Genomic DNA, 27517 nt, shown 5'->3' on the forward strand with positions numbered 1-27517 from the left:
AAACATGAATATGTGTTATGGATTTTGGTGCTCAGAATTTGGTGCTGATACTCCTCACACCAAGAGACCTTCCTTATCTTGGGAAGTAGATGGATTAAAATGCTGTGACTATTATCTATTGTTTGTAAGCAAGGTAGGTAGATTTTTTTTTTAATCTAGGGAAGATAGGTTGCATTGCAGAGAATTTTAGAAATTGCTCTTGTTCTTTCCATTTTTGCAAAAGAGAAAAGCATTCTTCTATCATTCAGTAAAAAATATTATGATTAGTCACAAGTCCAATATTTCTGCCTGGAGCGGTGATAGAAAGGATGAATACTGTTTCCTACCATCACCCCAACAGTTACCTGGGTATTCCTGCCAGGGCAGGGTTGGAGGCTGCAAGCAGATTTCCTGTACTGGCCTCTACCTGCTCAGGAGTCAGAACTCTTCAGACAATTAAAGAATGCCATTGGGGGGACTGTGCAGGTAATATCCGGCAAGACTTTGCTTAATGGCCTTGAACTTGGTGACAGTCTTCCTGCCTCAGTCCCCCTAGTGAAGGGATTACAGGCATGCACCACAATGCCCAGCTTCCTTTAAAGTTATAATACAAGGGCCAAGGATTTGGCTCAGTGGTTCTGCCACCTGCCAAGCAAGCAAGCACAAGGGCCTGAGTTTGATCCCTGGTACATAAAAAAAAAAAAAAAAAAAAAGAAGTTTATGGTACAAATTTATGTATGTCTGAGTTACTTTTATGTGTAATTAAAACTGCAATTTTTAGATTCCATAAAGTTTGACAAGTACAGGAAATATGAGAAGAAAATGAATCTGTAAGCTCCACTAGAGAAAACCACTTACACATTACTGCCTTTTAAGCTGTTTCTTTATTATTCTCCTTTAAAATAACAAAACTCCTGTGTCCACAGCAACTCCTTATTTGATTTCATTAAGCAAATGATGATCTTGAAAGATGATTATCTTTAAAGAAATTATCAGTATATAATTAGGCAAACTTTTTTTCTCTGCTACTGGGGATTGAACCCAGGGATTCCATCCTGAGCTACAACCCCAGTCCTTTTTTTACTTTTACTTTTATTTAGAGAAAGGGTCTTGCTAAGTTGCTAAGTTTCTCATACTGGGCTTGAACTTGTGATCCTCCTGTATGCACCACTGCGTCGGACTAGGAAATTCATATTTTGGAGATTTTGTTCATTTTCACTATGTTGCCCAGGCTGGCCTTAAACTCCCGGACTCAGGTGATCTTCCTGCCTTACCTGTCTGTGTGGCTGAGGCATATATCACCATGCCTGGCTTTGTAGAAATTTTGCAATTGCAAAGGACTCGGATCCAGAAATTTTGCAGTAACATTTTCCCCTAAAATATACATGATACATGTGTTTGCATGTGTGTGCTAGATGGAGCGCTTGCTTGGCTTTCTATGGCTTCTAGCCATGAATAGTAGCTGTGATTTATTGGAAGCATAGGCCTAAGACATTCCTGAATTTGGCATTCCACATTCTTATTTACCCTGAACATTTATTTTCTAGCTCCTTTCCTTTTGTTCTTTTATCACAAGTTGAAGCAGTTCACTTTCACTTCTGAATTGTCTTTAAGGACATTTTTACTATGTAATAAAGTTGTCCAATATAAGATGACCAGCAGATAACATTTTAATGTGCAGGAGCTTTGCTAAGCACACTATAAATTGCTTGCTTCCTCATCTGACTGTTCACATCTTGGGATCAAAATCTGCTTCAGCAAAACTTTGGGTCATTACATACATAGTAAAGGCCTTAGGAGTTGCTCCCCAGTGGCTGAAAGGAATGTTAATACACGAGAGACTTAATGTCGGGCTCCTCAGGGAGATGAGTGTGTGACAGTATGGGATGTGAATGTAGGCCAGCCTCTCATATACCTGGGCCATCGGTAGCTTTCACTCCTGTGAGCCTGTTTCATCCTTTTCCAAATTGTAAGGCTAGAACCTTCCCCAAGCCTCAAGCTTGTCATAAGGAGCCAGTTACAAAATCTGTGAAAGGACTCTGTAAATTATGACACATACAAATGTTAATAGTACTCAGAGAGCTTCAGGAAAAGAATAGCAGGCAAAAGCATCTCTCGATGCCTGTGCTGTGGTCAGTTTTCATTTCAGGACAAATGTAAATGATACATGGGAGCCTTTCTATAAGAAATGCAGAAATAACTTCGTCGTAACTTTCTCATCATCCTTAACATAAATGTTTTCTAACTGAGCACCTCTCTAGATTTTTTTTTTTTTTTTGTACCAGGGATTGAACTCGGAACCTTGTGGTTGCAAGGCAGGCGGCAGCACCGTTGAGCCAAATCCCTGGCCCGCATCTCTCTGGATTGTAAGCGCAAAAGGGCCTATAGTTCTTTCTGTACATATTAATTTTGAACAAGCCATATCCCTCACTCTTAAGGGGAAGCAAGAAGAATGGTGTCTGCCTACTACCACCTGCTATTTTTAGATTGGCCAGGAAGCCCTATTTGGCACTCTCTGTCCATCTCATTTGGCAACTCTTGCGCTTGCATCTTTCACAAAATATAAGGAGCTCAGAAGGTGGAAAAGTGGATTTCTTTGATTTTCCAGGCTTCGTTACTGAGAAGACAATTGGAACAACACCAACGGTAAGTGACACTTTGTATTTTCATTTAGTGTGGTGGGCACATGCAGCACGAGAGGCAGGTTGCGTGTCTCCGACTTGACGGGTGAGGAAGCCGTGGGTCTTCTATCCTGATTTCCATCCATTACCAAGAGAAAGCTGTAATTTGCACAGTGCAGACACCACATGGATGTATATGTTTCTATGCATATATTTTATGGTTCCTTATAGTAAAATCCATAGAAAAGAAATGGAAATAATATGAACACTCAGGGAAGAGGAACACAGAAATAATGCCGGGAATGACAGATTTTAAATTAATGTATTAAGTCAGATGAGTTAATTAAGTTAGATGGATTATCCATTTACTTGGGAATGTTAGAGACTATGGATCAGTTTTAGATGAGCATACAGATAGATTATAAAATTTAATCAACTTTACAGTATTTATAGTTTATATAAAGCATTCTAAACATTTTCGTTATTAGATAAAATAACTCACCAAAATCCATTGTCAGGTATTGTGTGCCCTGAAGGGGAGGATTTTACCTTTATAATTTTATTATTTTAGTAGCTTTCTATTCTAATTGTTCTTTATTATTAAATTATCATTTTTCTGTAACTGAAGAATTAAAAGTCAATAAATGTTAAGTAAATGCTCCATATTTTATTATAATTGATTATATAATATTTTAATATATACACAAATTATAATAAAATTATAGTAGAAAATTCATTTAAAGCCAGCCATATTTCAAGCCATATAATTATTTTACATAATTGCATTAAAGAAGAAATTTACTCTTTCATAGCTGTCCCAAAGTTGATATTTTATTCCTTTTCCAAGAGTTTGAGAAAAACTTACAATGTAAGTTTGGTTATATGTGCTGTAGTAATACAAAATAATTTTGCCTACTAGGAAAGAGTATGGATATGTTCCTCTATTTAAATTTGTGATTATGAAGTCAGTCAGTGATATATAAAGGAATACAAATTTAGAATTACTTAAATATGAAGATAAATTTTGTTTTCCAGGCCTAACTTGCTTGTAAAGACAGTTCAGGGAGCATCTGTAAAAGGCATTATTGCTTTACAAAGGACCTTTACATTTTTGTCATGTAGTCCTCACAATAACCCTGCCAGGAAAATAGCAGTATGTTTTTGTGAAGGCTATGTGAGAAGAAGCCAAGATTTTAGCAGGAGACTGGATCTCCTGAAAGGCATCTGTGGAAATGATGTCCACACAGAGAGACATCTTCTAAAATAGCCTATCAGGTCCTTTTACATTTACATTTCTGTAATTCCTATAGTTTTAGAAAGGAAGTATGGTATACTAGGAAGCCCACCGGAAGATCTGGTTTTACTATTTCTTGGTCTTAAGCAAGTAATCCAGCCTCTCTGAGCCCTAGTTCCTCTTCTTGTCTATAAAACAGAAACAATTTTTAATAAAAGTTACCTACTTAGTTGTACAGCGATTGTTAATACAGTAATAATTCCAAAGATAGTAATCCTTCCCATAGCCTAAGTTGCCTCACAGCCCCCGGGAGACATGCCTTTGAAAGAAAATCTAATGCAAACAACAATTTCTGATGAGTTAGAAAAACAAGTGGAGAATTTGTTGAATATGTTAAGCACAGAAAGGAATTATATAAAATAGAACCAGTGGCGACTTTTAGAATTGGAAACCAGGATCACAATTAAACGCAACGTAAGTGGAAGGAAGAATATCACAAGAGTAACAAATATGCTGGGAACTGCTCTGGAAGGAGAGTGTGGGACACACTTTGCTAAACCCTGCACTGTGTCAGCACTGGCTGTGTGTCAGGGAGCTTCTTGGAGAGGAGAGGTGCAGCAGCAGGCTGGAGTGGCTCACACTGAATGTGGGCTTTTAACCTCAGGCACAATGGTCCTAATTTATTTAACCTTCTCATATCTTGCCTGGAAAATGAGGGCAATACATCCTATCTCATCAGTTTGTTTGGAAGATTCAAGAAGATATGTCTGTAAAGTGATAACTGGTGTATTCTGTTTATTTCCTCCTCCTCTGCCAACAAAAAATGTAATGTCTATTTGGGTAGGACTTTTATTTGGTCTCTGTACCTGGTATGGAATACATAGTAGTAGGTCCTTACATGTTTGTTGAATGACTGAACAAATGAATTTCTGCAAGTATCTGTAGGAAGTTCTCTGTACCTCACTGAATGATGGAGGAAATACTCTCAATCTGCAATGGCAAGTATAAAATTTATATCTGGGCCTATCCTCACCTAATTTCTATTGCATCTGTTGTCCAGTCACTGAAGTAGCATCAAACTATCCGATGTTATGTCATTATCTATTTAACTGGACTGTTAAAATCATGGTGGGAGGAGAGTGGTGTTTATTTATTGTCATTCTGACTGATGCTATGTGGGTAGTATGGACAGGTTGGAATAAGAATATATGTTATGATTGTTGGAATTTATACTACGTGATGGTGATTGGCAAACAAAATTCATACTTAATCATGGTAGGATTTAGGTTGAAGGTATTCTACTGATATCCATCAGGTGAAAGGCTGAAAGACATGATGTTAATGGTCAAGGAAAAAACAGGAAGACCTATTTTTTTAACTTTGCAATCACACTTTAATTTCCTTCTAAAGTCAGTGAAGCACATATTTTAGTAATACAAGCTTAAATTATAATAAATTAATTAGCTTTATTTTCTTTCTTCACTATCTCAATTGCAAAAATTTCCTTTAGTTTCTGGCATAAAGGCTCTTTATTTCAGCATTGATTGTTATCAAAATATTTTCTGGTTCTGAAAACTACTGTTCCAACAAAGGCCACTGTCCCAGCAGCCTATAATTCTCTTTTGAATGTGATCTCTTAAGTTCTGGTACCCATGCTTATCTTGGTTTTCAGCAGTGCCATGCTGATCAATATATATATACATATATATATATATGTATATATATATTGATCAGCATGGCACTGCTGAAAACCAAGATAAGCATGGGTACCAGAACTTAAGAGAACTAAATCCCCAGCCCGCTGACCAATATCTTTATGAGCCATTTCATGTGAAAATTCTTCAGCTATGATATCATTCATGGGACTCAGCAAGAAAGTATCTGAAATATCTAGTAATATGATGAAAACAAACAAAGAAGGAAGAGGTCCTTCTTTTGAAGCCATAGGATCCAGAACCAATGAGGATATTTGTTTTTCTTTGCCTCCATTTCTATGAGGTTCCTATGGCAGCTGGTGGGAGCTTCCTCTAAAAGCTGTGCTTGGTTTAATGTCATCGGAAATCAATGATCCACCCTTGATTTACAGGTATCTCATTAATAGCATTTCCTATGATGTTAACTAATAATGTGTCCGGAATGATCTTTCTTTTCTTCAGCAATTATGATTTTGCACCAAGCTGAGCATGTATATAGAGAAATGATCACTATCACTTGACTTGACTTTTTCAGTTTCTGGTGCTCTATTAGTACATGTACTAGATGTAGTTTCACCTTCTGTTTCTGGTAATGGGTCACCTGAAACCAGAGCATCTGAAGATACACTGTGCGAGTCCTCACTTTCCTTACTGTCCTCCTGCAGATCTGACGGAACCTCTCTACCTTCTTTCTCAATTGTAGGTCCTCACTGACTTTTTCATTGTCATAAAATGCTTGAACAGCTTCTTGGACAAGAGCACCCATACAAAGTACCTGAATAAGAAACTCTCTTTATAGAGTCTTTAAAATGATAGTTTTCTCAGTAAGTGTTTTCCCCAGGAAGCATCCTTTAATAGCAAATGAAGGCAGTTCAGGCTCTGTTGGCTCAATTTGAGGAGGAGGAAGAGATTATTCAATAAGTCTTTGAAGCGCATGTCCTAGTATGGAATTGTTGGAGGGTGGTAAATTATCTGTCATTTCTTCTGCTATAGCCCACTCTCCAACCATGTTTTCATATTCTTTATAATGTTTGCTATCTAGCAAGTTTCTTTTATCCAGTTCTTTAAGTTGTTCTTCAGAGGGATTAGCAGGCACATGCTTAATAGAGGTTTGTTCACATGAGGACTTTCCATGGAAAAACAGTTCGTTCCAATCACACCTCATCTTAAGTGGAATCAGACTTTTTGACATTTGACCAGCTGCCACTTTAGTGGACAAATCAAGGATTTGATCCAAAATGTTTCCACATATTTTATGATGCTTTCTACAACAAGCCTGAACTCTTTCCACAGCAATCTGTTTATGAACTTCTTTCTCTCTGAGGATGTGTTCTTCAAAAATCAGTCTTGGCTTGTTTTGCCAAAGCTGCTTCTCAATCAAGCGCATCCTGGAAATCTTTAAGTCATCCTTCCTCACATTGTTTTTTTCTGAGAATTCTGTTTTGTCGTAAAGCATCCTTTTCAGGCCGAACGTGCCTGAGCTGCGTGGCACTCCCTGTCTGTTGGGGCTGTTGCATGAGCCCACGTGTCAGCTGCTCCTCACGGTCAGCCTCCTCCTGTGCTTCGTGGGTGATGAACTGGTCCATTAACAACCTCTGCTCTCTTTTCTCTTTGCTCCCCTGGAAAAGCATCTTCTTCTAGGCACTTCTAGATTTTTTGTTTTGATTTGTTTTTTGACACAGGGTCTCACTATGTAGTTGAGACTGATCTTGAACTCACTATGCAGCCCAGGCTGGTCTCGAACTCACAGCGATCCTCCTGCCTCAGCCTCCCGAGTGCTGGGATTACAAACATGCGCCACCATGTCCAGCTCTAGTTTATTTATTTAGTATTTATTTATTTTTAATGTAGTCATCATCTGAGTAAGTGTTTAACAAGTTGGTAGTTGTATGGTCTGCTGTATCTAAACCAGTCTTGGATGCACTCTCTTTTGCCTGGAGATCCTTCTTTATTAATGCTTCAAACTTCATGATCTCATCAGTGACATCCGCTGCCTCCTGTTGAGTTTTTGTCATTTTTTGGGCCTCAAGTGCTTTCAGAGTGCAGTTTGATGCAGATTTAGGAATTTGTATGAAAGCTACTTGAATTTGGGCCATTGTTTCATTTTGACATCTTCTGTTGGGAAGCCTCACTTTCCGTGTTCTAATATCTTAAGCTTGTCAGACTCTGTGTGGTTGGTACTTCTACTCCACTCAGCCCACTCTTCTTTTTCTGAAGAGTAATGAGCACTTGATATAGGAATTTTGTTGCTACTCTGGGTTTTTCTGTGATGCTTTGGGCCATATCTTATCAAACTGCATCCCCAGAAGGTGGAGCATTGGCTCCAAATGGAAAAGATGGCCATTGAAATCCTGCTGTCTGAACATTCTGAACAATCACCCTGAAGTTTAAATTTGTGCAGAACTTCTCCAATCAGACAGCCACAGGAAAACACCTTTGCAAATGACTTGGGTTCTGCTAATCATAAAGAATGCTGTCTTCAATTCTTCTGGCATGAAATCTTCATGGGATCAAGCCAAGTCCTACACCTAATACCAATCAGGGGATGCTCAGTGGAGCCCGTGCCTGCCTGGTAAGTTCAAGGTCCTGATGGAGAGATGGAGAGATAGGAGTGCTCAGAAGTATTTGTTAAGTAAGGGAATGAAAAATGACTAATGAGGAAAGAAAAAAAAAAACCTTCAAAATAAGTTGCCATTTATCTGTTTTTGTTCTTATTTTGAGCCTGGGTCTTGCTATGTAGCTCAGGTTAGCCTTGGACTCACGGTGATCCTCCTGCCTCAGCCTCTCAAGCACTGGAATTACAGGTGTGTGCCATCATTCCTGGTTTGGATACCTGTTAATGGAGTAGGCCTTTATAGATATTCATATTCAATTTTGGCTACAATCTAGATGGGACAGTTGAGTTTCAAAGGACTTACCTTGCTCAAAGCAACACTGCCCAGATTCAACCAGGCCCTCTGGATCTAGTGCCTCTGACCTTTCCACTTGGCGACACTGTCTCCCTCACACTTTATGTCTGTATAGGTTATTCCAGGCTGCAGGGCACCTATACGCCCCACAGCCACCTTGGGAAGCTAAGTGACCTCCCCTATTTTTGGTCCTGTTTTAGTACTGAAAGCCATGACGTTCACCTTAGCTGTTCTGGATGCAGTGTGTCCCTGTCTGTGATAGCACACCTGTCCTGTCATGGAGCATTTGTGATGGGATAATAGAGCTTAACAGGTGGCAAAGAGTTTTAATTTATAAATAAGAGAAGCAAGTGTAGATGTATTTAGAAGGGCCAGAGTAATTTTTGTTTCCTTTGTCACTTTTTTCTAAAAGAAATTAATAAAGTTGCGGTTGAGTTATATGAATACTATCAAGTTCCTCTCTTTGATGTCTGATTATTCCTTGGCTTCGTGTTGCTACAAGCTAATGACATATAGACTCCCTCCAGGAGGGCCATTGGTTACGGAACAAAATGGTGCTCTTCAGTGGAGGTGACCTGGGCCCTTCCAGCAATCAGCCTGTCTTGAAGCAGCTGGTTTTGGTTACTTTGCTAACCCCGAACTTCTCAAAGGGAAGGTTCCGGCAGAAGATTGCTTAGTGGGGGTGGCCACACAGGTCATGGACCCTGGTCACCATTGGCCTATGACCCTGCAGTGCTCTTCACCCTTCCCCCAAAAGTGCCTCTGCTGAGCGGTGGGGGAGTCGGAGTGAGAGGATGCTCCATGACTCCTTCCCAAAACGAAGAAGTCCCTCACATGTGAGAGAAGAGACAGTGTGACAGGAGCGCAGATATAGTTTCTTAGTGTTTGGAATATTTGGCAGATGCTTTAACACACACAGATCACTGGGCAATGCAGATACAAAATCTCAAAAGGAAAGAGTATTTTAAAAATAAATTCCAAAAATACTTTAGAAAACAAATTATAGCTTTCTAAAACTACCATTAACCAAGATTCTATTGTAATTCTTAACAAAATGTTAGACTTACAGACTTAAAAACCAATTGCAAACGTGAAAATAAATTGCTCTAAAACCAATATAATCCTAACATATATCTTGATTACTGGCTATTTCCTTCTGCTTTGTACGGTTTTGCAAATATTTGATGAAGCCACAGTTCATTATTTACTTTGGTCTCCCCACCAGTTAAAAATATTTGTGTTTCTGTTTCCCTGTGACTTTGCTATCTGGCATTGGAATTTTGTTGAATCTGTGAGTTTGTTTGTGGAGGAGTAAAATAGAGGAATGTGGACAAGGTAGGTCCAACTAGGTTGTGGTTGAATAGAAGAAAAGTCCAGGCTAGCTTTTAAAAAATTGGCATGTAATTTTTTTTTTTTTGAGACAAGTCTCACTATGTAGTTGAGACTGACCTGGAACTCACTATGTAGCCCAGGCTGGTCTTGAACTCACAGCAATCCTCCTGCCTCAGCCTCCCGAGGGCTGGGATTACAGGCGTGCACCACCATGCCTGGCTATATAATTTATATATAGATTGTAGATCTACCACAAACATTTGAAAACATACACTCATATATACATACATACATGTGTGTGTGTGTGTGTGTTTGTGTGTGTGTGTGTGTATGTATGTATATAGATCAAAATACAGAATATTTCCAGCAGCATATACAAACCTTTTAGGTATGTTTTCTTGGGCATTATCTACCCCCAAGCATAGATACTATTCTAATATCCATCACCATAGCTTAGTTTTTTCAACTCAGGACCTTGGCACTGGATGTCTCCCTACCATTTTAAAAATTTTTGTATGGAGACAAGGTCTTGGTAAGTCACTAAGTTGTCCAGTCTGGATTTGAACTTTCAACCTTCCTTCCTCAGCCTCCCAGAGTGCTGGGATTAGAGGTGTAGAACACCATGTCTGGCGAGCACAGCTATTTTTTTTTTCTTTTTTCAGGTACCGGGGATCGAACTGGGTCCTTGCGCTTGCAAGGCAGGTGGCGGAACCACTGAGCTAAATCCCCGGCCCAAGCACAGCTATTTTTAACAGTGAGAACATCATGAATAGGAACAATTGATACAAAAGTTTGGGAACTGAAGATTATCCCAAATATCTATCTATCTATCTATCTATCTATCTATCTATCTATCTATCTATATATCTGTCTGTCTGTTGTGGTGTATCCTCAGCATTCCCAAAGACAGACATTCCCAGCTGGGTTCCATTGCCCTGTTCATTGTTGGAGAGGTCTTATAGGTGTCCTTCTCCATACAGGACACCCAAGCTCTCTGTATTTAGTCCCACTCTGTCTTCAAGGATGCTTTATAAGCTGCCCGGCTTTACTGGCTGGTTAATGCCCGCAGGCAGGCATCACTGTGGGGCCCTCACTTGGCACTAATCAGCACTCAGTGCTTCTCTCTATATTCCTGGACCTGTCCCTTTCCTGTTTCTCAGAGACTGTCCCCATCCTGACGCTTGGTTAGGTGTTTTCTAATTCTTCCTCTCCTCTACTTCAGCCCCTGGCTTTTTTATTTCTTGAGAGAACATAAAAAGCTGAAAGCATACATTCATGTTTCTTCCTGTCCAGTACGTTTTTGAGTTTCTGTTTTTGATTTTAGGCAAGAAGAAGGTAATAATGAGAAAGAAGGGTAGAAGAGAAATACACTTAAGGACACAGAGGTTATATATACTTATATTAATCATTACGGTATGTTCCCCTCAACTTCTCTAGTGTCAACTCTCTGTCTCCTTTCTGATTGTTTTCCCCGCAATCAGAGTACATTGAGCTTATTGTTCTTTGCAGGTTTTACAAAACCTTTTCTATCTTCCTAGAGTGCCTCATCACCTCTACTCCTTCCCAGCTACTTCCTGCTTTACTTTCAGGATCAGTTTCAAAGTTTCCTTGATTAATGAAGTCTTCCCAATGTCTCCATGCCGTTGGTTGCTTTCTTCATCATTATAGCACAATGTTTTACTCACATGTCTACCAGTAATTACCATATGCAGTGGACCCTTGACTTATGAACTCAATTCATTTAAAATATTCTGTAGTGTGACATAACATTGTCATTAAGCACGTGAATGCAATGACTGGCTGAGTGGGTTGTCTCCATAAATGTGTGTAGGTCTGTCCATTTTTTCAGATTTTCCTTTATTTCGGAAGAACTTTGCTGCACTGATTGCTGATACTCCCGCATGTTTTCAGAAAGCTCCTCAGCCAGAGGAGCTCAGCCAGAGGTTGCTGAAGTTCCTCTGTAGACAGTTCCTCTGAGTGTTCTTCCAGCAGTTCCTCAACATCACCACTGTGTACCTGCAAGTCTGTGTACTCTGGTACAGTGAGAATGTCATTAATCACAGGGTCAATTAAAGGCTCAGGTTCGTCTACACAGCCTTCAAAGTCTCTCTCCTATGTAATTTTAGGACTCTATTCCAGGCAGATCTCAGTGTCCTTAGAGAAGTATTGGCCTGGGATTTATCAACACCACACAGGAAAGGACGCTGTAATGTTCCTTCCAGAACTCTTTAATGGTTAAATCTGTATCTGAGACCATCTGGAAGAACTTTAGGAACAGTTCCTTGGTGGATACCTTCTTAAAGTTAGCTATAACCTGCTGTATTACAGTACAGTAGGGGAGTATTACAGTAGTACAGTAGGAGAGTTGTATTTGATGATAGAAATTCAGCTGAGAGCCATGGGAATTCTTTAGTCCATTATCCTTCTAAAACTTGTGGGGAAGCAGGGGCATTGTCCATAATGAGGGGAGCACTGAGTGGTAAACCCTTGCCCTCTAGATATTTCTTAACGGTAGGACAGAAAGCCTCCCTGATCCACTCAAGAAAAAGTACTCTTTTTTTTCCCCATTAAGTTTATTGGTACATTTAAAGCAAACAATACAGTCACATTTATCATTGGGATCTTGTAACTTTACATGATATGTCTTGGTTCTTATTTTTTTCCCATACCCCTGCCCTCCCTTCACCCTTTCACCCACTTCACCCTTCCCTGTTTTCAAAGACTTTGCTTTCATTTTTTCATCTTAAAGTACTCTTATTACGGAGACTTTTGTATTAGATTTTGATGTGACCCTTAGCCTATTCCTTATGACTTTATGTTTTATGAACACTCTAGGGGTCTCAGAGCAATAAACCAAGAAAGGCTGTATCCTGAGGTTGTACTGGCACATAGCAATAAGTTTAGCCTATCCTTTATAGGCTTGTGGCCTGGTATTTTCTTCTCTTCTTGGATAATATATGTTCTCTTGGGTATTTTCTTCTAGAAAAGGCCAGTTTCATTACAGTTGAAAACTTGATAAGAGCAAAAGGCATTCCTGTGTCTTCATTTTGAAGTGGTGTATGTAATTTTCAGCAGCTCTTTTATCAGCACTGGCTGCTTCACCATGCCTAGCTGTGCTATGATCCCCAGTTCTCACTTTAAAATTGTGAAACCACCTCTTACAGGCATGAAATGCTTCAGCATTATCACTCATTGATGGATTATCTCTTGTGAGATTGGCATTTATAGTCCTGGCTTTTTAATAAATGATAGACTTAGGCTATAACCTGCCATCTGCCTTCATTTATCACCACTATTAGCAACCTTTTTACCTTGTCTAACACTGTGGATCATGACTTACTAATCTGAGTACCACCTTTGGCAGTACTAGCTTCCTTCTACAAATCCTTTCTCTGTAAGATTATCGAGATTGTAGATTCCAACATGCTGTACACACTAGCGTGATCAGTCACACGTGAACATCACTCTCATATTTCTCCACAAGTTCCTTTCTTTTTTACATTGTGATTACTTTATTTGCCTTCTCTTTCTTCCTTTTCTAGATTTTTTGGGGCCATTTTGATAGCAGTAATCATAACGGTTATGTAAAGCACTAACCAAAATCACATTCACAAACACGTGCATCTGGGCTCAAACTGATGCTTACATATGCTTAGATGTTTTTCTGGCATCATGAGTCTTTGCTTATAATCACCCAAGTGGCCAGTGTTTGGATCATAACTTAAGACTTTGGTTGTAAGTTAAAACTAAAATTCCACTCATAACCCTAGTTGTTTGTATGTGTGGTCAGTCATAACTTGAGGGTCCCTTATAGCTTTAAATTATGTTTCACTTTTCTCTTTTAAGGCTACAGGTTCTTTGAAACCATGGACCTAATTTTAATACCACTATCCCTAGGCCAGCACAATGCCTTATATTATGTAGTGCAGTATATGAAATCTGCTTTGATTTGTGAGTGCACCTGATGTAGGTTATCTATGAACAAATAGACTTGAGTTAGTCACAGTGGACTATGTATTGTTTGAATATCCCTTTCACTTGCTTGAAAATAAAAAGTGCTTTTAAATAATAAAAACTGACTAAAAACTACAAGATAGAATGTGTATCTTTGCCCATTTTTTAAATAGTATCTTTTTGGGGAATTTTATTCTTCGCTATATGTTTAAAACATTTTTTATATATCCATTTCTGTTATTTTAATTACAGTTTTTAATGTCCTTATGCCTTTGGCCAACCCTATATAATGCCAGTACTCTTTTTTCCTAACTAAAAGGAGCCATTTTTCCTCTTTGAATAGGTATGTTCATAAATAAAATGTGCACCTCCCCAGTCTTGCTTTATCTTCCTTTGTATTTCAGTTTTTTTGTTTTGTTTTGTTTTGTTTTGTACTGGGGATTGAACTAGGAATCTTGGGCTTGCAAAGCAGGCAGCAGAACCACTGAGCTAAATCCCCAGCTTCCTTTGTATTTCTAACTGGCCGTTGTCTGTTAATACAGAAGGAGGTAATTAATGCTTGTATGTTAATTTTGTAACTAGTCACATTGCTGAAATCTCTTTCAGTTGTGATTTTTCCTCCTTAAATTGAAGCAGTTGATAGATTATAGACACATTGAAAAGCTTACCTCCCCTCTGATTTGATACCTGGCCTCATCTGTGGATGATGTCCTTGGTGCTGCCTCCTCAGAACTCATTAGATAGTAAGGTGAGTGTGGTGGTGGTCTTTGAGGGAACACACTTAGATTATGAAACGTAGTGAAAAAGGCCATAAAATTTGCTTCCTTAAAACCCTCACAAAGAATATGTTTTTAGAAAGGAAATGGAGCCAAAAATGTTCCCTGAGTGTGCTATGTGATTGTGTCTTCAAGTGTGTGCCCAAGTGTACCTTTTCAGTGAAACCTTCCGTGATATCTAGGTGAAATGACACACTCTGCCTTCTCCTCTCTTGCTGGCTTCATTTTTTCCCTCCATGGAATCGATCACCATTTTACAAATTGTATATTTCACTTGTAATTTCTCTGGTGCCTGCCTCCCTCCACTGGAATGTAAGTGACCTTACCCCTCTGAGACCGGATTGTCTTTCCAGCATGGAGGGAATTATGTGGCCCATTGAACCTGCTCAATAAATTCTTGATGGACAGGTTTCTTTTTTTCTTTTTTAATGCATAGGTTTCTTAAGACCATTTGGGAAAGGTGCTGAGAGAGATTTGTTTGCTTCCAGGTAGATGTAGTATAGAATAGGAATTACTTTAGAATTTGGTGGGATTAAAAAAAAAACTGTGACAATATCACATTTTATTTTTTTTCCTCAGTGAGTTTATTGGTACAATTTAGGTATACAGTACAGTTACACTCATCATTGGACTCTTGTACCTTTACATGACAGGTCTTGGTTCTCATTTTTTCCCCTTGTCCCTGCCCTCCCTTCATCCCCTCCTCCCTTCCCTATTTACAAAAACTTTGTTTCCATTTTCTCATATTTTTTTCTTTTCCCTTATTTCCTTTCCCCTACCCTTCCCACTTCCCCTACACCTTTAGCCATTTTAAAATTTATGACTTTTGTCACTTTTCTGTGGAAATGAACCTTGTATGAGACTCTGCAAACCTCAGTGGGTCAGCGAAGATAAGGATCCAGGCTGTGGTAACCTTCAGGAAGAGAGTAGGCTCAGACTCCGGGCTGCATCGGCTGGAGTCCTCCGCAGCTTCCTGACAACATAGTTTTCATCTGTGTTGCAGGGATGGTAGCAAAAGCATTTCACTAGAAAGAGAATTCAGCAGGAAAATGTGAACTCTGTCGAACCTTCATATTGCTCAAAACATGTTCTTTGAATCTTAATACACAATTAAGATTAAACATTGCAAAGTCCTTCAGGAAAGCAGTGATAATTTTCATCTCTGAAGCATTTAGGCCTACCGTGTAGTGATTATGATTAAGAAAAAAAAAAAAAAACGGAGAAAGGGAAGGAATGAATGATGGGGGGAAAAAGGTGGAGGGAGGGAGAGGGAGAGGGAGAGGTGTTGGAAAATTCAAACATTGTACTTGATGGAACTGTGTGCAAATTCTGTTGGAAAACCATCCCAGCACCTCAATGGGGAGCACATGCTCAGTGGGGCCTGCCCAAAACAACAGGGCCTAAACCCAGCTGCGTGTTCCTGGTGCGTTCACCACTGAGCTGGGTCATTGTTGGTGCTGGTTCTGGTTCGATATCCAAGCCTCTCCTTTCAAGTCTGCTCACCACGGGCAGGGATTTAATTGAACCCTGGTGGACACTCTTCACATCGGTGCTATTAATAGCACTGCGAGACTTGCATCCCTACTGTACCTGAGAAAACAAGAGGCTGCTGCCTTCACACTGCAGGAACTCTGCCCCTCAGCCTCTGCTGATGGTTTCGGGATGGAAGCGGCCATCACCACAGGAAGCAGAGTTCAGTCTTCCCCCACTGGCCTCCTCCCCGGGGTTGGGACTCCTGTTAAGCATTCCTTTTTCTCCCTTTCCTATAGCCCAGATGAGCAGCTCCACGCTCTTTCTTTACTGTTGGAAGAGACAAAAGAGCTACCTATCCTGCTCCAAAGGACCCTGCGTGGTCTCCGTCCTCTGTCCCTTCTCCCTCACCGCACAGGCGGGCCTCTGCTGACCCTCACTCCACGTCCACTCCCAGCCTGTTTCCAGGGAGGTTTCCCCGGGCCTCCCTGGCTCACTCTGCTCAAACGTCAGGTCATTGAAGAGGCCTAATGGCCTCAGCCTGTCTGCACGTAACACTTCCCCTCCTCTGCCCTACTTCGTTCGCGTTTATCTTGATGTTCTCTCTCACTTAATGTTCCATATCGTCGCTTCACAGATCTCTATTTGCTCACGGTTGGTAACTTTATACAGTGTCAACTCCACGAGGGCAGGGCTTTGTTTTGTTTGCTTCTGAGTTCTCAACGCCTAGAGTGGTAGCTGGCAAATGAAGCAGATGTTTGATAAATATTGATTCAGTAAATAAAATAATATACTTTAATAATCCTTGGCACTTTAATGCACAAATTTCCTTGTTTTATTTTTTGTACTTTGTTAATCCACAGCACATGGGAGTGTTTTGTCTTTTAGCATTAAATGATTTTATTGATTGATTGATTTTTTTTTTTTTTTTTAGAAAGTCTTGATATGTAGTTCAGGCTGGCCTCCAAGTCACTATGTGGTCCAGGTTGGCTCAAACTTGTAATGATCCTCTTGTCTCAGCCTCCCAAGTGCTGGTATTACAGGCACGCATCACCAGGCCTGGCAACAATCATTTATTTTTGCAATATCTTTTATAAATATAAACTTTAAAATATGATAGGATTTATGTGAAGGTTCTGTGCAGAGTTGCTTAATAAAAATAGTTCTTGACTTCTCAGAGTGTATACTTTTGATTTTTTTTTTCATAACCAGGGATCAAACTCGGGTTCTTACACTTGCAAAGTGGGCGACAGAACCACTGAGATAAATTCCCAGCTACTCTTGATTTGGATATTTAGTTTTTATTTTTCTACCCAGGGCCTTCACACTGAGAATGTCACTAAGCTGTCCAGGCTGGGTTTGAACTTTCAATCCTTCCTTAGCCCACTTAGACTGCTGGAATTGCTCGTGTGCTCCACCACATTCAGCGGGTTCTATGTGTTTCTACGTATCATTCTCTGTGTTAGTTAGGCGAAGATAAAGACCAGAATGGGAGATGTATTCAATTCATCATTGTCTGTGCTAACCACGGACCAGCTACTTGCTGGAGCTGTTTTGCTTGTTTGCTTTTATGCTTTCCCTGGTGGGAAGATTGAGCTATAGGCTCTACAGGGGAAAAAAGTAAGAAATCTTGAGCCTTGTAGTGGAAGATGGTCTTGTTATCTATTCTGCTTAGCGATGTTTAAGAGTTGGAAAGCAAGATTTGCTATATGTCATTCTTCTCTTTCAGTGTGCCTAGCTTTTGGCTAGAAGAACTGCTGAGAGGAGAAATTTCTGTACGTTAACAGGCAAAATAATTTCTATCCATGATTCACATAACTGCCCTGTCTGAACGTACACTCTGCCCTATCCCTTAGAAAAGGCTTGATAAGAAAAGGTGGGTTTCTAGAAATCATAAGAAAAATACATTTTGTATAAAAATGATAGCACAAAAAATGTTTGGACATGAGTTCTGTGGCCCTGTGAATGGGTTTCTAGAGTTTAATCAAGATGTTATGAGCATGCAATGTGAATCACATGATGTATGAATGTGCTACTAGAATTCATTTATCATCCATTTACTTTTAATTTTCATTTTTACCTTTATTTTTTGGTTTTGGGTATTGAACTGAGGACCTTAGAATGCTAAGTGTGTGTTTTATCCCGAGCTATCCTCTCAGCTCCTCCTATTTTTAGTTTTAAATTATATTCTTATGGGATACAGCACATGCTTATAATGTATAACGATCAAATCGGGGTAATTATTGATTCCATTTTCTTAAACATTTATCAATTCTTTGTATCGGCAGTCTTCCAATTCCTCTCTTGTAGTTCTTTAAAAAATATATTGTAGGGCTGTAGCTCAGTGGTTCTAGGGCTGTGGATTTAGCTCAATGGTTCTACGGCCTGCCTTGCAAGTGCAAGGACCCGAGTTGGATCCCTGGTATATATATATTGTATATTGTGCATATATATATATGGTAAATTGCTGTAAACTATAGTCACCCTACTGTGCTATACAACACTGGAACTCCTCCTCCTGTTACCTGACCAACCTGTATCCTTGTTTTCCTTCCTACCCTTATGAAAAATGCACAGCATTACTAATCATCAGGGAAATACAAATCAAAACCATAATGAGATATAATCTTACCCGAATTAGAATGGTTACAACTACAAAAACTAAACATAAGGCAGGCATGGTGGCACATACCTGTAATCCCAACACTCTGGGAGGTTGAGCCAGGAGAAGCTCAAATTCAGACCCAGGCTAAGATTCTCTATCTTAGAAATAAAAAAATTAAAAGGAGGTAGGATGTAGCTCATCATGAAAGCCCTGGGTTCAATCCCCAGTACCTTTCCTCAACCCCTGCACAAGACTCAAACAAATAAAGGCTGATAAAAAGGGAAAACCAGGGCTGGGGATTTAGCTCAGTGGTTCTGTCGCCTGCCTCGCAAGTGCAAGGTCCTCAGTTCGATCCCCGCTACAAAAAAAAAAAAAAAAAAAAAAAAAAAAAGGAAAAGCATCAGACACTACTGATTGGAATGTAGATTTGTGTGGTCATTATAGAAAACAGTATGAAGGTGGCTCAGAAATCTAGAAATACCACATGATCTAGCTTTTCTACTCCTGGGAATATACCTAAAGGAAATGAAATCAATATACTAACAAGATGCCTACTATCTTAGTTACTTTTCTCATTGCTGAGACAAAATACCTGACACCCAAAGTTAAAGGAGGAAAGGTTTATTTAGCTCAGTTTGTAGAAGTTTCAGTTCATAATCATCTGGCTCCAAGGCAGGGTGGTATCAAAGAGTAGAACTAATTTATGGCAGGCAGGGGTTAGCAAAGCAACCAAGGATGACCACAACTCTTCATATCCCTTATATCTTATCCTGGCTACTTAGGGCGGGCAGCACTCACAGCCTTAATCCTAGTGCCCTTGAGCCTAGCATTGCACCATGAATCCTTTCCAGCATCACACACTAGTTTGAACCACCTCTGAAAAAGCCCCAACTATGGCTGCATGAGGCCTTGGGTGGACATCTAAACACAAGACGTGGCACCTACACTCCCATGATTATTGTAGCATTGTTCATAGTAGTCAAACTGTGGAATCTGCCCAGGTGTCCTCTGACAACTAAATGGATAAAAAATGTAATGTGTCTCTACAAAGGAACATTCAGGCAAACAAAGAATGAAATTCTTTCATTGTGGCAACATGTATGAGACACTGTGTTGTGAAAAAACCAGATACTGAAAGACAAAGACCACATATTCTAACTCTTTTTTCTTTTTGGTATCGGAGATTGAACTCAGGACCTTACGCTTGTGAGGCAGATGGCAACACCACCAAGATGAATCTCCGGTCCTTGTTTCTTTTTGACTGGCATTTGTTTGTGATGCATAATAATTACTTTTATCTTGGGGAATTGGTACCTGTAAATATCACATCTCAGTCACTTTTACTTCCCCTTCCTCTCCTTATCCTTCTGTCTCTTCTCATCTCCAAGCACCCTTCTAACTCATATATGTAAGCATTGTTCATTTATTTACCAGAGGTTAGCTAAATGCCCACTGTGTGCCAGAATCTTGCCTTTTCTCTTAAGAATACAAAACTGAATAAGTGGGCCCTACCCTCAAGCTGCTTGCAGCCTTTTAAGGAGATAAATGCATCAATCGGTAAATATAATGAGTCACTAGAAGTCTACACAAGGTATAGGGGGAGGTGGTAGAGTTGGCCCCAAGAAAGCAATCATCAACTCGAGTGAGCAGGGTTTGTTTCAGGGGCATTTGAGGTCTTGGAGAGGCTTAGGTTAGATATCTTGCACAGATAGAATGGGAATGACAGTAAGAATGGGAATGATCTTTTAGAAATTGAGTAATGTAACACAAGAAAAAATAGATACTTTGTACACCATCAAATTCACACCTTCTGTGTCTTCTGAGTATCTCTTCATTGAGCCCCTCCTGTCACAGGTCTTGTGGATGTGCGTCTGAGTGCTGGGCTTTGTCAGGGATTAAGACCTCAGGACATCTTTTCATGAAACTCTTGCATAGTAAGACCACAAGACCTTGAGCTCTGGGACTCATGTAACAATTCAACTGTAAAGTCATGAAGAGCTACATGGGGTATGATTTTGTTCTTTCATAGCCCATGGGTGCTTCTGTGGTAGGACTTTCTGAGGAGCGTCTCCGCGGCATCCACTGTGTTCTCAGAGCCAGGAAGACTGGAAGCTGGTCTGTGAGACACCTCCTGGGGAGGGGTGAGGGCATCTGAGGTCTGCAGTTGCTAGATCCTCCTACTGCAAGTTTATTATCTGTCTGGGCCCCACGCAACAGTGCGAGGACACCTAAGGCTATGCAAGGGATGTGGCTTTCAGAGCTCTGAGCTTGAGGTGTGCTGCAGCATTCCAAATTTGTCCTCAGAACAATCTGGAAGTATGCAAGCCTCAATCCTATGAAAACAGATTGGGATCACCAAAGGGAAGTGTTATGATTTGCTCATGGTTCACCAAGTCCAGGCTGCCAGCAAGTTATGGTGTGTGACTGTTGGGACAGATTCCTTTGTGAGTGCCAAGAAGAGGTGAAGTACATGGCTTGTGGGCTTTGTCCCCGACAGCAGAGAGGTGCTGACGAGAGGCTCTGCCTGTGTGCTGTGGGCAGTGGTCTCTGGAGAGCTCTAATGGACTGATCAGCCCTCTAGAGGGCAGTTGCTTGCATGTGCATGTGCAAGCACATGGACACACACACGCACACACACACACACACACACACACACACACACACACACTCCCAGTGGGAGCAGCCTGGTTAATCCCTTAGTTTCTCTTAGGGCAGCCCCGGAAGGATCTTGTTGCCAGGAATTGAAGACAGTTGTTTCCTTGACAGCAGGTGCGCATCTGTCCCAGTCCCCATGGGATCTCTTACTGTGACACTCTATGTTTACACCTGAGCATGACACTGGAAGACAGAGATGCTTCCTGTGTCCCCATGTCCTCCTCAGGAGGCCAGGCTGGGCCCAGTGGGTCAGTGCATGCTGCTCCGTGCTGCTCTCTGAGCTGACAACTGATGGGACTGTGTGAGCCAGAAGCCGTCGCTGAGGGCAGATAGGATGCTCCCTGCTATGGCCGAGGGCTTGGTGAGTAGGTGACCATGCCTCCTCCAGGCTCTGTGATGCTGGGCTCAGGGCTTGTGTAAGCTGGGTCTTTCTCTTAGAGGCCATGATGTTGCTAGATGATTCTCAACACAGCATCAGAGTTGCCCTTGGGTGTGCCCCACAGCCCTGCCTTTCTCGTTTTGATTGCTTTGTCTCTTGTCACACATTCAAACCGGTTGTTAGCTGGGGACTGCTTGTGCTCATGGGCTGATAGGTGTTCAGAGGTTAGTTGGGGACACTTTGAGATTGGAGGCCAGTTCTATAGTTGACGGCTTCTGCTCAGCTTCTTAATTTGCCTGGATCTACACCCTCAGCCCTACCTGCTCTGGGCTGAACCTGTCCACTTTCACTTCCGCTCAGACTTCTTTGTTGGCTCCTACGGGAGCTGCTCTTAGAATCTGCTCAGGCATGATGTTTGTCCTTGCCTGTAAATGCAGGTGTCAGCACAACGTGTCCATTAGTGGATAGATTTGATCATCTGCAGTTTCTTCCACCCCCAGGTCTTCCTTAACTGAAAATTCTCTTGATTCTCTTTGAGTGATAGAATTCAGACTTATATTTTATTCTGTGTGTGTGTGTGTATGTGTATGTGTGTGTGTTTCTCTCTGAAGCACAAAGACTTGTACACAGCAGATAACTGACCTGGTCTTCTTGGCCTCCCCGCCTGGGTCACGAGAGGATCTGGTCTCCGTCACTCTGCAAGCTACCTGCCCAGCACAGTTCTTTTCCTGTTTGTGGAAATTCCCCCCACAAATAGCTTTGCATTTATCTGCTGAGCCTGGGTTCAGGTTCAATACTGGGGCTTCCTAAGCGGAGCAGTTGCCACTGCTGCCAAAGCAAGAACTCTGCAGCCTGCGGCAGATGCTGGAGAAGGGGTTGGTGCTTGCAGAGCCAAGCCCCTTGCCACGGCCACTGCAACGCAAACCCAGAGCCTTGGGGTGGTGCTTGCACACCGGGCTTCCACCACCGCTCAGCAAAGTTAGCAGCAGGATAGTTCTCTGGGCTGTGTCCCAGTGGTAACAAAGGTTCTGAAGCAGGGCTGGTGAGCTTAATGCACAGTAAGCTTGGTTGCAGAGGCTTCGTTCTGAGCTAACCCATGCTGCTGCTGGGGCTAAGCAGCCAGAATTCTGCTGTGCAGCTTCTTTGGAGCTAGAAGACTAAGGTTTTGCTGCCTGTGGCTTCTCATCTGGCATCCCTCCTAACAACCTGGCCAGTTTTGTTTCTGAAAATAGAAGTAGGAGGTTTCTCTCTCTGGTCTTGGGTGTGGTGGGAAGGCCTGTGTCCCTGAGTTTCTAGTTGTGGGACAGCTGTTGACTGACACCCACACCACTGGATTCCCTGGGCCCAGGGCCCTGCTATCAGTGGCTGCTTTGTGCCTGTAGCCCTTGGGTGCTGCTGAATTCACACCAGATACCTTGCTCCCCACCAGGTACACTTTCTGTTGTGTGTTCCTATAGCTTACTTATTTGGGATTCCTCCTGGTAATCAGATATGGCAGTGTATGGGTGAAACCTAACTGAGGTCAGGAATGGCTGATCTTCCCAGGAGGATCTGTAGTCTCAAGGAATTCCAGTTCATTCCAATAGATTCCATGGCTATGACCAGAATGAAGGGTCAGGGTCCTCCCATTCTCCCTTTGCATTTGCAGCCGGTTAGTAGGTCAAGTTACAAATAGGCCTCTGCACCCTGCCTCAGAGGCAGAGCCTTTGTCTGGACATTTTTTTTTCTTTGTGACCTGCCTGGTGAGAACAGATGCCAGTGGCCTGGCATCATGACATTTAGAGGCAGTGGTTACTTTGGTAGTTGGCAGCCAGCAAGAGGACCCTTATGTTACCTCTTTCCTGTGGTCTTCTCTCTTTTGCCTCGGAAGCACTCCCTGGCCTCTCATTGATAAAACAACTCGGAAAAGTATATTGAACTATGTCAAACACTCAGGAAAGTATGGAGGCTGATGAAACAAATATTATATAGCTACCACTGATATTCAACAAAGGTTAACATTTTGCTATCTTTGCTTTAGATTTTTAAATGAATACTATATTTTGTATATTTCCAAAGTCCTCCATTTACTTCTCCTTCGCCCATGACTCCCGAAAGCCCCCAGAAGTAGCTCTTCATTCCTGAGGGAGGTTTTCCCTTCCCATCAGAATTTTAATGCACTTTGTATGTGTGTATATATTCACAGTGCTATGAAAATTATTTTATGGATTTAAAAATTAAATGAATGGTATCATTTGGTACATAACATACTCCGCCTTGATTTCTTCATTCAAACTTTAGTTTTTCCATGTTGATACATTAGATGCAATTCATTTGATTTTATAAGTACTATAAAGACTACGATTGAGACCATAGCACAAGAAATGCACAGGCACTGATAGGCCAAGTAGCCACTTTAAGTATCGTCATTTAAAAAATTTCAGTTTTACTTTCTGATTCTGATTATTTATTTATTTATTTTTTTGGTACCAGGGATCGAACTTGGGTCCTTTCACTTGCAAGGCAGGGGGCAGAACCATTGAGCCAAATCCCCGGCCCTGATTTTGATTATTGACTCAGTGTTAGAATTCTTACTCTATTTGGCTCTGATGTTGAAGGAAGTAAATTAACACTCAAACTAAAAGACAGAGCAGCAAAAAGTCAAAACTTATGAACTGGGAAAGGACCAAGAATTTTCTCAGTTTTTTAATGAGATTGGTAAAAATGCTATGATTAGGACTGTAGCACCATGGGCTCAGAGGTAAAACATAGTGAGCTTCACTTTCAGCCCAACTACTTTGTTTGGAGTATGAATTTCTCTGCAAACTGCTAAAGCCCCCTCTAACCCTTGAATTCCTATGGCCAGCTGGTAGAGTTTCTTTGTGTGCCATGTGAAATAGTCACATGAAGTCCACAGTGCAGCTCCTGGCGAGGTCAGTGGACTGCTCGTCTGTCAGGGGCTGCGATCAGCTCCATCCACTGCTCTTTCTCATGGGGTCCACTTCACCTCCTGGCTGCCGCTCTGTGTGTCTGTGCTTGTGGACCAAGGAGGGGTGGAGAGGGAGTGCTGGCGAAGCTCCTCTAATCTTGAATTTAGATGGAAACTCCCATGTATCTGCTTCAAAGGCAAGATGGACTTTTGGATGTATTGAGAATTTATATTAATTCAATTAATATAGAATTAACATCTAAGAGCATTACTAGTGAGATGTAAAGATTGCCTTGATATACATTCTATAAAAACAATTTGAACAATTCCACTACATTAAATACAGATTAAATTGGCCTTTTCATATGTATGTTTGAACTGATAGGAAGCATCTACGAGCCCATTCAATCCTCTATTTGACCACCCCCAAATGAAAGTTTCTTTTGGAAATAAAAACGTAGATACACAGATAAAGGTAGTGAGAAGTCATCAGGTAAGATGGGGAACTTTGTGACCTGAGTAATTTTGGTGACTTCATCTTCAATCCTCGCAAAAATTTCTTTGTATTCTGCAGTTTGTAAGTAGTGCTCAGCCAGGCACACGCAGACACTACCTGCAGTGGATTAAATAATGGTCAACTTGGAACGCCCAGTTGAGCTGAGTCAGCTGGTTCTGGGCATGGAAGATCCACCTGAGGACTGTTGCCAGTGGCACAAAAAGAGACTGGGAGGGGAGGACCATCTGCTGTTGATTTTCTCTGCTGCTTTTTCCTGATGTGAACTCGGCTATTCTTGTCATCACAGTCGTCGTCTTTGTCCTCATCGTTGTCCATCGGAGCTCAGGTCCTCACTGTCTCTGGGAATGGCTTCTGTTCTCAGGGGAGCTCTGATCTCCATGATCTTCACTGTGAGCATCACTTCCTGGCTCCAGTGCAGACCCCTCAGCCGGGTGGCACAGATCCTCATTCTCCAGGTGCAGGTTTTCTGGCTTCCACCACTGGTCTTTGTACCTTCTGGGTGCAGATCCTTCATACAGACTTGCATGGGGCATTGCCATGGGCTCCAGGCCCTCGGCTGGATTCTTTGTGTCTCTGATGTGTGGAGAGATCTCCTGCACTCCATTGCATTAGACTTTTTGGGTGAATATTGTAAAATGATCCTATGAATTAGATGTCCTATATTACATCTATTTCCCTGCAGACCCTGACTACGACATTACCCAGGCAAGCTTTGGTTTTAGGCATGAAAAATGCCAGGGCTAAGGGCAGGACATTTTCAGGGGCTTTTTCTTTCCAAGTCTGAAGCCAGTAGTAAGTGCTGGTGAGGGATGGGCCGTTTCCCATGGCTCTTCGGAGACGCAGTGGTTGCTATGAGGATGGCAGCCAGAGACACAGAGAGTGTGGTGCCAAGTGGAAGTCTGAGCCCAGGGAAAGACACTCAGAAAGCTCTGCACAGGGGTTGTGCACCACAATAGGGACATACTGGTCCTGTGTCGCTGAAGTCCTCACACCTCACGGGTCACGGCTCATTCCCAGGAAGAGACACTATTTTCTTTCTTTTATGTGTGCTCTGAATTTTCATATCTTTTCAGAAAATAAAAATATATGGACTTTGGAAAGTACTATAGGTGCCTTTTAATACCTGGCACCTAATATTAGTTTTGTATGATTTCGAAAAACTGTGAGCATCATGCAGGAACTTTCTTGGTCAAAATATACCACATCTGCAAGAAAAACTAAGAGAACGTGCATTTCTATAATAACAATCCATTCTCTGAGGGCTGCTAAGGTGCTGTGTGTAGAGCTGTTCAGTAAGGCTTTCTAAAGAGGACCTCACTAAGGACTCTAACTAAGGCCACGCACCAGGAACAGGAAATCTGTTATGTGTGGTAATCTGAACATGTTCTCTCTGGGGATTCAACTGAGGACCTTCACAGCAAGTAACATCCTCAGTCCTTTCCAAAAATTTGTTTTTTGAAATTTTGAGAAAGGGTCTGTTTAAGTCACTAAGTGGCCCAGGTTGAGCTGGAGCTTGTGATCCTTCTGTCTCAGTCTCCCAGAGAGCTGGGATTACAGGTTTGTGCCACCATCAGCTCAAAGACTCATTTTGAGTAGGAAGTTCTTCTTGGAGAATTACAATCCTCATGGTTGATGGATTTCAATTATTTTCTACATTTCAATAAGATTTCTCTACCTTTTCTTATAGGGAAAATTTCACTTTGGAAAATATGCAAAAATAGTTACTTGTACTTACATATTTCAAATCTCAAAAGATTAGTAGATGCATTTATAGACTTTTTAAAAGGTAAATTTTGTATACATTTTCTGAAAAGAAATTTTTGATTTTAAGTATTTTGTAAATTAATGGAAATTTTCACATTATTTTACATCAGCAATAAAGTACAGAGATCTAAAAATAGAATGCTGAGAATAGAACCTGAAAGAGGGGCCCGGAGAAAGAAGCAATTCTCACACAGACTTAAATATCATTAGCATCACAAGATCACTGTGGAATTTTTATTTTGTTTAAGATTCACTAAGTAATTGCCATTTTTCTTTTTGCAGATACCTACACCTGTCTTAAAATCCCCGCTGGATATAAACCTAAGCACCCATGCTTGATCTATTGTAAGTCAAAGACATTTTGGGAAAAGAAAAAGTCTTGCATTTTTTTCAGCTTTAATTGAGTTTATTGGTACATTTTAGGGATACAGTACAGTTACATTCATTGTTGGGATCTTGTACCTTTACACGACAGGTCTTGGTTCTCATTTTTCCCCTTACCCCTGCCCTCTCTTCACCCCCTCCTCCCCTCCCCATCTACAAACACTTTATTTTCATCTTTTCATTATCTCATATTTTTTTCTTTTCCCTTATTACCCTTCCCCTACCCATCCCACCTTCCCTACACCTGTAGAAAAAGTCTTGCATTTTAACCTCTTTTCTGTGTCTTTAAAAAAGATTTAAATTGTAAATACTTAGGAACTGAAAAAGCTTTTAAAA

The 27517-nt window shown here is 41.0% G+C and overlaps 1 pseudogene; it reads right to left on the bottom strand.

Annotated features, from left to right (window-relative positions):
• Positions 1 to 5290: 5290 nt before the first annotated feature.
• Positions 5291 to 25348, bottom strand: LOC104849616 (annotated as a pseudogene).
• Positions 25349 to 27517: the final 2169 nt, after the last annotated feature.

The sequence above is a fragment of the Fukomys damarensis genome, unplaced genomic scaffold (assembly GCF_012274545.1).
Source record: "Fukomys damarensis isolate Sample0158 unplaced genomic scaffold, DMR_v1.0_HiC HiC_scaffold_35, whole genome shotgun sequence".
Classification (NCBI taxonomy): domain Eukaryota; kingdom Metazoa; phylum Chordata; class Mammalia; order Rodentia; family Bathyergidae; genus Fukomys; species Fukomys damarensis.